This window comes from Salvelinus namaycush, chromosome 20, assembly GCF_016432855.1.
Source record: "Salvelinus namaycush isolate Seneca chromosome 20, SaNama_1.0, whole genome shotgun sequence".
In the NCBI taxonomy this organism is placed as follows: domain Eukaryota; kingdom Metazoa; phylum Chordata; class Actinopteri; order Salmoniformes; family Salmonidae; genus Salvelinus; species Salvelinus namaycush.
The window spans coordinates 36,459,628-36,470,706 of NC_052326.1; positions in this window are offsets into that span (position 1 = coordinate 36,459,628).

The following is an 11,079-nucleotide window of genomic DNA, read 5'->3' on the forward strand; positions in this document are numbered from 1 at the left end:
GGAGATGTTGTTTCCTACCCTCACCACCTGGGGGCGGCCCATCAGGAAGTCCAGGACCCAGTTGCACAGGGTGGGGTCGGGACCCAGGGTCTTGAGCTTAATGACGAGTTTGGAGGGTACTATGGTGTTAAATGCTGAGCTGTAGTCGATGAACAGCATTCTTACATAGGTATTCCTCTTGTCCAGGTGGGTTAGGGCAGTGTGCGAGTTTAATGACACCAACCTAAGTGTATGTAAACTTCTGACTTCAACTGTATATAGAGAGCTGTGTGCCTTTCCAAAACATGTCCTATCAATTGAATTTACCACAGGTGGACTCCAATAAAGTTGTTGAAACATCTCAAGGATGACCAATGGAACAGGATGCACCCGAGTTAAATTTTGAGTTTCATAGCAAACGGTCTGAATACTTATGTAAATACGTTTTCTAAAAACCTGTTTTCGCTTTGTCATTATGGGGTATTGTGTGTAGCTTGATGAGTTGTTTTTTTTATTTAATACATTTTTAGAATAAAGCTGCAATGTAAAAATGTGGAAAATGGGATGGGGTCTGAATACTTTTCCCGAATGCACTGTATATATATATATATATATATATATATATATATATATATATATATATATGTATATATAGACACACTGCCATTTTATGAAATAAGACACAAATGACTCATGTGAGCCAGAGATCAAGATAACCTGACTGACCTCCTCCCACTGCTGCTGGCTTTCGCAGATTCAGCCATTACTCGCCTTAAGTTGACATTAATAAGCTACATGAGGAGTCGGCAACCTTTCTCACGTGGAATGCCAATTTATCTTAACATTTCTACCGATCTACGTGCCAGTTCTATCCAAATTAAAATGATACAAACCTAAAAAGTAACTTCTATTGCCATTGCCAACTATGTAAAAATAGCCTACATAAAGCCAACAAATAAAAACATTGCAGCCTGCAGGTAGAAAATATCCTGATGAAAATAAATATCCTGATGAAAATAAATATCCTAGAAATCACATTGGCTACGCATGGTCTGTCTGCAACAAACTTGAAACATTGTAAAATATTCTGGGCAGTCAGAGTTTCCCAAGCCAGTGAGATCGAGACAGACACAGCTGTAAGCTATTTTGTGCAAGAGATAAGAGCTCATCAGGTAGACCTATTTTATAACGTTTCAACTGGATCAGAGCATGACATTTTTCCCTTTCACACTGAGTGGTTATCGAAAGGGACAGAGAGCTGGGAAAAAAATTCTAATACATTGAGGAAAAATTGTCATTCTCAATGGATGTAAAAACAGACTTTGTTTGCTTGCTGTTTGAGGTGAAGAAAACATTACTTTGAGAAGCTGCACAGCTCATTAGTGGTGGTGTGTTAAGCCAAACATAAATACTATCCGATCCCCAAATGGGAACATTTATATACCTACATTTGCGTGCAGGCCAGGTAGCCTATAGGCAAACTTCTGTGTAAGCAGGTGCGCGTCCTTACTCAACATTGACAGAAACGCTCCAAACAAAAGACAATGATTAAATTGACAAAACTTGTAAATGGAATGAAATAAACCAAAACTTGTTTCTCACAAGTGCATCATAGGTTGTGCACTCTGCAAACAGTTTCCACTTTGACAATGAGAACTGTAAAAGACTGGAATAATAGTATATTGAATGCATTAACAAAACTTACCATAACCAAACAAACATTGTAGATTAGGAATTAATGGTAAATGTAGGCTACTACTGGTGATATATGTAATTGGGAATTGATAGACAGTATCAAGGCAAACAATTCACACAATGAAGTTATGAAACAATGAATGTGCACAAATTGGTTGGAGACCGCATTGGAAAGAGACTTGCATTGTGCATTTTATCCACACCCCTTCTTCTTGGCCTGTTCTATCCCCACGGCTTCCGCAATGGATTAGTTCACTGAGAAGGGTGCGAATCAGACAGGTGTCTCTTGTGCCATATATATATATATTTTTTTTGCAACAAAAAAAAGCTTGGTTGACCAACAGCCTTTCGACTAATTGGGTTCAGCCCTAATCTATACCAGGGCGCATTGAATCTGTTCTGGTGGCTCGTAATGGCCCTTATTCAGGCAGTTACCTGTAGGAGAAGGCTACATGGCGAATGGAACAGCTGGATAGGGAAAAATGCTTGAGTCGCGCAAAAGAGAATATAACATTGCGGATAAAGTTTGGAATGACACAATTTCATGTGTACAACATCTTAAAGACCTATATCACTATACTGAGAGCTTTGCCGTTTCTAAAAGGACGTATTTGGGTGCTTTTGTAGCCGTTGTTTGCCCCCATACCAAACAAGGATAAGGAAGCATTTTGCTGTTTGGGTTAAGTTTCTCAAAAACATGTGAAATCACAAAAAAGGTGTCTGGACCCTTCTATAATATACCATTTACATCGAAAATAGAGATTTGGTTGAAAAAAGAGAACTTATACTTTAATGATTAATCTGCTGGACATGAAATGACGTCTATTAACTTCCATCTGGGCTGTTAACAAAGACTTCACTCACCTGTTAGCTACACTTAAGGACCTAGATCAATAAGGAAATGGGGATTTCTGTAACACTTTCCTTTGTCACAGTTGACAACGTAAAGGAAACAATGACAAGAACAGACAGAATGCGCAAGACAATTTAAATGTCTAATGTAGAATAACGTAAATGTTAACACAACCAAACGTTCAACCACAAAACAAAAACCAAGATGGTAATGTTTAAGGGTTGGTTGGCATAGTTGAATCAATGAAATTGAACACATGTTCAGTAGAAGATTAGAGAAGCAAGTAATGAAGAAAGTGAACAAATAGTCTTATCGGTAATGTGTATCTCTATGTAATATTTGAAGAGCGATGTTCGCCTTGGTATTGTACTGACCTCAAGGAATCAATGTGCCAAAACCTTTTGTCAAATTGATACAGGCTAATCGGACACGTAAGCCTATCCTTTATCTTAAGGGTGTGCAAGCAAAACAGAATACCAACCTAAACATTTTCAAACGGTCACCCTATGTTTGAAACCGAAACATTTATCGTTGGCATCTTTTCCTGTAGGTGCATAACAGAACCAGAGAGAGGTCTGGCACACACAGGCCCCGGATCCAGTGCTCGAAAAGGAGATTGACCCTTCCTCCGGCGAGGACAAGCCAGAGTGCTTAATCTGTTTCAACACCTACGACAATGTCTTCAAGACGCCCAAGCTGCTGGACTGCACCCACACCTTCTGCCTGGAGTGTGTCACCCGGGTCATGGCCGTGTCTGTGGAACAGGAAGGGGGCCAGATCCCTTGCCCCCTCTGCAGGCACCCCACCTCCCTCCCCGCCAGTGGCCCCCCAGCCCTCCTCACAAGTCTGGAGGTGCTGTGCCGGCTGCCCACCCACCTGCAGCAGGAGGAGAGGGTGTGGCTGGATGGGAAGAAGCTGTGTTACTCCAACCCCGGCAGCCCTGACCTTCTCCATCCGGACGGCTCCTCCACCTGTATTTGTATCAACATCGGGATAATCCAGGAGGAGGCTGCGTCCAGACAGACTGAGGCTGGCAGAAGGAGACTCGTCTGGGCCAGACGATGCCTCTGCAGCCTCTTCTCAGACTGGAAGCGGCTGGTGCTGATCGCAGTGCTACTGATCATGCTGGTGTGTGTCATGTGGCTGCTGCTTTGATTAGGTGTTCAGGAGTCTTATGGCTTGGGGTTAGAAGCTGTTTAGAAGCCTCTTGGACCGGTACCGCTTGCCGTGCGGCAGCAGAGAAAACAGTCTATGACTAGGGTGGCTGGAGTCTTTGACAATTTTTAGGGCCTTCCTCTTACACCGCCTGGTATAGAGGTCCTGGATGGCAGGAAGCTTGGCCCCAGTGATGTACTGGGCCGTTCGCATTACCCTCTGTAGTGCCTTGCGGTCGGACGCCGAGCAGTTGCCATACCAGGCAGTGATGCCACCAGTCAGGATACTCTCGATGGTGCAGCTGTAGAACCTTTTGAGGATATGAGGACCCATGCCAAATCTTTTTAGTCTCTTGAGGGGGAATAGGTTTTTTCATGCCCTCTTCACAACTGTCTTGGTGTGCTTGGACCATGTTAGTTTGTTGGTGATGTGGACACCAAGGAACTTGAAGCTCTCAACCTGCTCCACTGAAGCCCCGTTGATGAGAATGGGGGCGTGCTCGGTCCTCTTTTTCTTGTAGTCCACAATCATCTCCTTTGTCTTGATCACGTTGAGGGAGAGGTTGTTGTCCTGGCACCACGAGGCCAGGTCTCTGACCTCCTCCCGATAGGCTGTCTCTTCATTGTCGGTGATCAGGCCTACCACTGTTGTGTCATCGGCAAACTTAATGATGGTGTTGGAGTTGTGCCAGGCCATGCAGTCATGAGTGAACAGGGAGTACAGGAGGGGACTGAGCTGCATCTGTTTAGATATATGCTCACTATTATTGTGTAAGGCAGTACTGGTGTAAGGTAATGGGTAATTATACAATTGATCCTGTCCTACCTCTTCCACTTCAGAGTGGCTTATATTTATGGCACTGAAATGTTACAAGTGTGGAAGGGCGCCCAGACCGTGGCCCGTGCAGGGCCCTACATGTGACCAGCAGCCAGAATCACTGCTACAGGTCTATTTATAACATGGGTAATGGCCAGGCCCCACTCTGACTCTGACACACCACTGGCAGGAACACACACACACACAGCATGTCACTGCTGCAGGACAGTCTGGACCTGGATACTTTATATTCATGCTACAGGTAGGAGTCCGTTCTTGCTGAATAGACACTACACATTAGCATGGAACACCTACATCACACATACTATAGCCTACAATACAGTTCCCATACTAACTGAATGGTAGAGGTGTGGGCCTACTTATGGACTGGTGTTGTGCTTATGACAAATGCTTCCACTAGCTTAAAAGGCATCACAGTGCACACAACAATGCACAGAACATTTGAACAGACAGCCCATTTTACTTACATTGCAAAAAGAATGATGGAGGCCACTGTGTTCTTGGGGACCTTCAATGCTGCAGAATTATTTTGCTACCCTTCCCCAGATCTGTGCCTCAACACAATCCTGTCTCGTAGCTCTACGGACAATTCCTTTGGCCTCATTACTTGGTTTTTGCTCTGACATGCACTGTCAACTGTGAGACCACTTAGACAGGTGTGTGCCTTTCTAAATCATGTCCCATCAATTGAATGGACTCCAATCAAGTTGTAGAAACATCTCAAGGATGATCAATGAAAACAGGATGCACCTGAGCTCAAAACCTGTTTTCGTTTTGTCATTATGGGGTATTGTGTGTCGATTGATGTGGGGAAACATTTAATTTAATCCATTTTAGAATAAGGCTGTAACGTAACAAAATGTGGAAAAAGTGAAGGGGTCTGAATACTGTATTGTACAGTCCAGGTGTGTAAAGCTCTTAGAGACTTACCCAGAAAGATTCACAGCTGTAATCACTGCCAAGGGTGATTCTAACATGGGTTGAATACTTATGCAATCAAGATATTTTAGTGTTTCATTTTTCATGTATTGTATTTTACAAATGTTAGAGTTTTTCTTCCTTTTTGTGTAGATCGTTGACAAAAAAATTACAAATCAATTTTAATCCCACCTTGTAACAACAAAATGTGGAAAAAGTCAAGGTGTTGTAAATACTTTATAAAGGCACTGTATGGAGGGAATGGTTCAGAATATTAGGGATCAATGAAAGAAAGCCATATAAATACACGCATATTCATCTCCTTTTCAGCACCAATTGGTGGTTAAAAAAATACTCTGATCTTGTATATTTATTTAGGGCTAGGAAAGTATTTATGAATAATAATAAAAACAGGCTTTCTCACTAAATATATTGGTGAATCAAAAGTACAGTGGTTTGATTAATCCTGAAAGTTGCCATATTCAAATTGTTCAACTCATTAAATATTGGAAGGTGAGAAAAGTGAACAATAGGGGTTGAACAGTAGTCCTATAAATCTTCCCGAATAATCCCGATTCCTCACTAATCATGGAACTGTGATGACAATGGTCCAGTCATGGTGAACCGTGCGCCAGGTTTAAACTGCTAGTATGGTCTGAATTCCAGAATGATTCAAATAGGCTACACGTCCCAAATGATTGCACAACTTGTAATACGTTAGCCTAATATGATCCAATATTGCTTGCGATCCTCAGGAACAACCACACAAAACGTGACAGGTGAATAAATGGTAAACAAACAATGTAATGAAATTATGCTAAAGTAAGGAAATCAATTCTAAAGTCAGTGACACTTATAAATGTATGTGCGATACAAATAGAAAAAAATACAGTGAAAAGTTTGCTCATATAATTAAAACATTCTAGAAATCATAAACCAACTCAGGTAGGTTTGATGCCATACTGTCTTTTGCGCCTGGCTACAGAAGCCTACAGATTGGGTCTCCAAATTTCATCCCAAATTATAAGGCCAGTATTACATAAACTTCACTGTGGAAAAAGGTGATAAGTTGATATGCTTCAGTTTGCAGCCAAATGACTGGTTTCACATTTGTCTACAGCGATCATATGGTAAAATAGATTTAAAGCAATTGTCATCTATAATTACAATCCCCTTATCCAAACGGTTTACTCATTTACCTAGGCTCTTATCAATAGCTCTTATCCAGTTGTAAATTACAGTGCATGGAGAATGGTGTTATTTCTATCGGAAAAAATTAAGTAGATGTTCCACTTGGAACCGACAAGTTGCTCGACCTTATTCATCGTGCGCAAAAGTGGTGGAATTATGAGGGAACTAAATCCAAGTCAGAATATGGCGTATCTGTAGACACACCTCTGACACATCTTCATTTCTTTGATCTCCATCCCCAACAAGTAGATGGTGAATAGCATGCTATTCTCATGGTTAAATTCAAGGTCAGAATATGCATAGAGAGAAACGTGCATAAATAGCGTATTACGTTCCATTTACGCGCACTTAACTTGGGTTGGAATCCCCCTTAGTGTTTATAGTAAGCAGAGCATGTTATGATATTGTAGATAGGTGGAAGGTTACAGTAGTGTGGCTGCCCAACTCTGATCACATGACCGGTTTTCCAGGAGAGACTGCTGAGCAGATCACAGAGGAGATCTCAAGGAACCAGGATGTAACAAATGATCTGGGTTCAGTTCCAGAATCTTCTAGCAACAGGTGCATAGCTAACAGAGACCCCTCTGGAGCCTGTGATGTCTCATATAATGTCTCATATATCAAAGGATTCGATGGAGAGCTGTCAAGAGAAGGTGGCACTGGTATATTAAATGCCATCTCAACACCCCTCACTGTGCCACTGCCACCCCAGGACCTGTACCCAGGACAAAATGTCACCCAGGAGCAGCTGGTCTGCCACACCGAAACAGTTATATTATGCAAGAGGGACGCCATAAAGGTGCCAAGGGGAGAGAGAGAGCGCTGGTTTGTGACCGTGAACGACAGTCCAGCGCTCATTGTTTTTTAAATATTTTTTTTTGTGTATTTATTATTTTCTTATGTATAAAAATTGCATATAGATAAGTTGACACTATGTCTTCAACAACACATGTATAATTGTAGCCAGGATGCCAGTATGTTTCTGCTCCTGCCAACTCCTGCCATGCCAGGACAAAAACAGAACTGGGACCAGGCTAGTATAATTGTGGGACAGATTCAAAATACTGTAAATAACTCTCTCTGAACTATTGTTCAGCTCTGCTGGCAAATGTGAGTACCATATCTGCCATCCAGTACCTTTGATGCTATGTGGTGAAGAGAAGGGAAGCTGAAGACCTGAATGATTCAACTGAGGACGAGGCATGATATGTAGCTATTGCTTCTAGGGGAACATTTCCAGACATTTTCACTTGGGGCCATAGCAGTGTCAACAGTTTCATACAACGAAGTAACACTAACAACCATTTATATCTCAATCACAGTAGTAATTGCCATATCATAACATAGTATTTACTGGGAGTACAGTAGTAGTAAAGTTCACAAGTATTCTAATCCACATGGGGTGGTTTTCCGGGTACAGATTAAGCCTAGTCCTGGACTAAAAAGCAAGCTTAATAGAGAATCTCCACTGAAAGTGCTTTTTAGTCCAGGACTAGGCTTAATCTGTGTCTGGGACACCGGCCCCTAATGTTTTACTCAACGGGAAACTTGAGCTGGTCAATTATATATGTTTTGACAGTGAGATATGTTATAATTTAGTGATCATATGTTCAGTGTGCAAACATTTCTCAGATTGCATTAAACACACCTACATAGCAGGGCTAACATTTTTCTGTGATAACAGAGGACCATAGAGACGATTAGACTGTACAGTATGTCGATGTCACTTTACAGCAACATGGTAAGCATGACTATGTGGTGTCTTCATGTGTGTAAAACAGAGTATTTGGTTCATGTAAAATGCATTTGTAGTGATTTAATTCAGTCAGCATTTCAGTTATTTAGTTTTATCAAGAACATTTGGAAGGCAACCAGAGAGCCTATTTTTGATAAATGTGCAAAGTAAAATCAATGCCATTTGAATGTAGAAAGTCTATGTGGAGAAAATGGATTTGTCAGGGTTAAGTGTAAGTCAAAGATGTCAGTCAAGCAGGTAGTTTATGTTAATGCTTGGAGAGAAGCCACACCATGCCTTTGCTTTGTCATGCATGCAAATGGCAGAACTTTGTAAAATATTGTGTGCATGTAAAAGGGATTCAAAAAATTATGTGAATGTACATGGTCAACAAACATAGTGTAGGCCACTTCTATGCAAAGATCATATCAAATACACTATATATACAAAAGTATGTGGACACCCCTTCAAATTTGTGGATTTGGCTATTTCAGCCATACCCGTTGCTGACAGATGTATAAAATCGAGCACACAGTCATGCAATCTCCATAGACAAACATTGGCAGTAGAATGGCCTTACTGAAGTGCTCAGTGACTTTCAACAAGGCACCATCATAGGATGCCATCTTACCGACAGAAGTCAGTTCGTCAAATTTCCGCCCTGATAGAGCTGCCCCGGTCAACTGAAAGTGCTGTTATTGTGAAGTGTAAATGTCTAGGAACAACAACAGTTTAGCCGTGAAGTGGTAGGCCACACAAGCTCACAGAACGGGCCCGCCGAGTGCTGAAGCGCGTAAAAATCGTCTGTCCTCGGTGGCACACTCACTACCGAGTTCCAAACTGCCTCTTGAAGCAACATCAGCACAAAAACTGTTAGTCCGGAGCTTCATGAAATGGGTTTCCATGGCCGAGCAGCCCATGATCACCATGTGCAATGCCAAGTGTAAAGCTCGCCACCATTGGACTCTGGAGCAGTGGAAACGCGTTCTCTGGAGTGATGAATCACGCTTCACCATTTGGCAGTCTGGCGGACGAATCTGGGTTTGGCGGATGCCAGGAGAATGCTACCTGCCGCAATTCTTAGTGCCAACTGTAAAGTTTGGTGAAGGAGGAATAATGGTCTGGGGCTGTTTTTCATGGTTTGGGCTAGGCCCCTTAGTTCCAGTGAAGGAAAATCGTAACACTACAGCATATAATGGCATTCTAGACGATTCTGTGCTTTCAACTTTGTGGCAAAAGTTTGGGGAAGGCCCTTTCCTGTTTCAGCATGGCAATGCCCCCGTTCACAAAGCGAGATCCATACAGAAATGGTTTGTCGAGATCGGTGTGAAAGAATTTCACTGGCCTGCACAGAGCCCTGACCTCAACCCCGTCGAACACATTTGGGATGAATTGGAACGCAGACTGTGAGCCAGGGCTGATCGCCCAACATCAGTGCCCGACCTCACTAATGCTTGTGGCTAAATGGAAGCAAGTCTCAGCAGCAATGTTCCGACACCTTGTGGAAAGCCTTGCCAGAAGAGTGGAGCCTGTTATAGCAGCAAAGGGGAGACCAAGTCATTAATGCCCATGAGTTTGTAATGAGATGTTTGACGAGCAGTTGCCCACATACTTCTGGTAATGTTGTGTATGTTGTACATGTCATGACTTGCATGACGGATTGTACTTCCAAAGCGTTACGTTGAGTGAAAAGAAAAACATTGGAGAGTTAAGTCCAATTGAAAGAATTGATACAATTTGTTATGTGCTTGTTGTTGTGTAATTAATTAATTATCTAAATGATGGTCAGCCCAAACAAATCATTCAGCTGTAGTAAATTACCATAAGATCTCAATTACATTTCCACCAAGGGCTCTGTCGTTTACAAAACATAATATCATATTGTGCACCTATTAAAGTAACAATGTATTTCATCATTATTCTGCATGATTATTAAAGGCTAATGTTAACATGGTCTATGCAAGGCTCTGAATGGTTTTATCAGCAGTGGAAAGAAAGGCCAAATAATATCTGCCATATTTGACAAATGTGAAATCAATATCAAGAGCAACACTAGCACTTTTCACCTTAGACAAGTTTAATGAACCTCTATAATATACAGTATGGTGTTGTGTGCAAATTGATTGAATAACTTCAAGAAGCTATTTGTCATTGTTAAGCAATTCAACTTACCATACATCTCTTTGACTCAGTCTCCATTTATTATTGCACAGGTCTGAATGTGGGGTCTACAGTCCCATGTGCTTGGGACTAGGGACTCTATTCAATCAGATCCACTTTAGCTGACACCCGCATAGCGAATGTTTTGGTGGTGTCAGAGATTGAACTGTGTTAAAGCGGTCAAATCCACAAGCGGCTCCTGGAATTATACCTTTGCCATTGGCAAATGCACAAAGTCGCATAAAGAGAAATCCCATGCAGTCTTGTTTTCAAGTTCGAACACTGGAATGTGAGAACACTGGAATGTAATCTACACCTCGATTAGGCTGATAGAAACCCTCATTATTTTGTTTAATGATTTTAAATTTGAGCGTCATTATTTCTTTATAGCCTTCACTTTCTCGTTCTGAAATTCTAACACGAGTAGGATGGGTGTGGCTTCGTGACAATGATCAAGAGCAGCTGCTCACTGATTTGACAGCTCCAAAGCAGCTATACCACAGACACCGCCGGTTAACGCTTGATCTGATTGATTCGAAAGTGATCCTACTGAAAC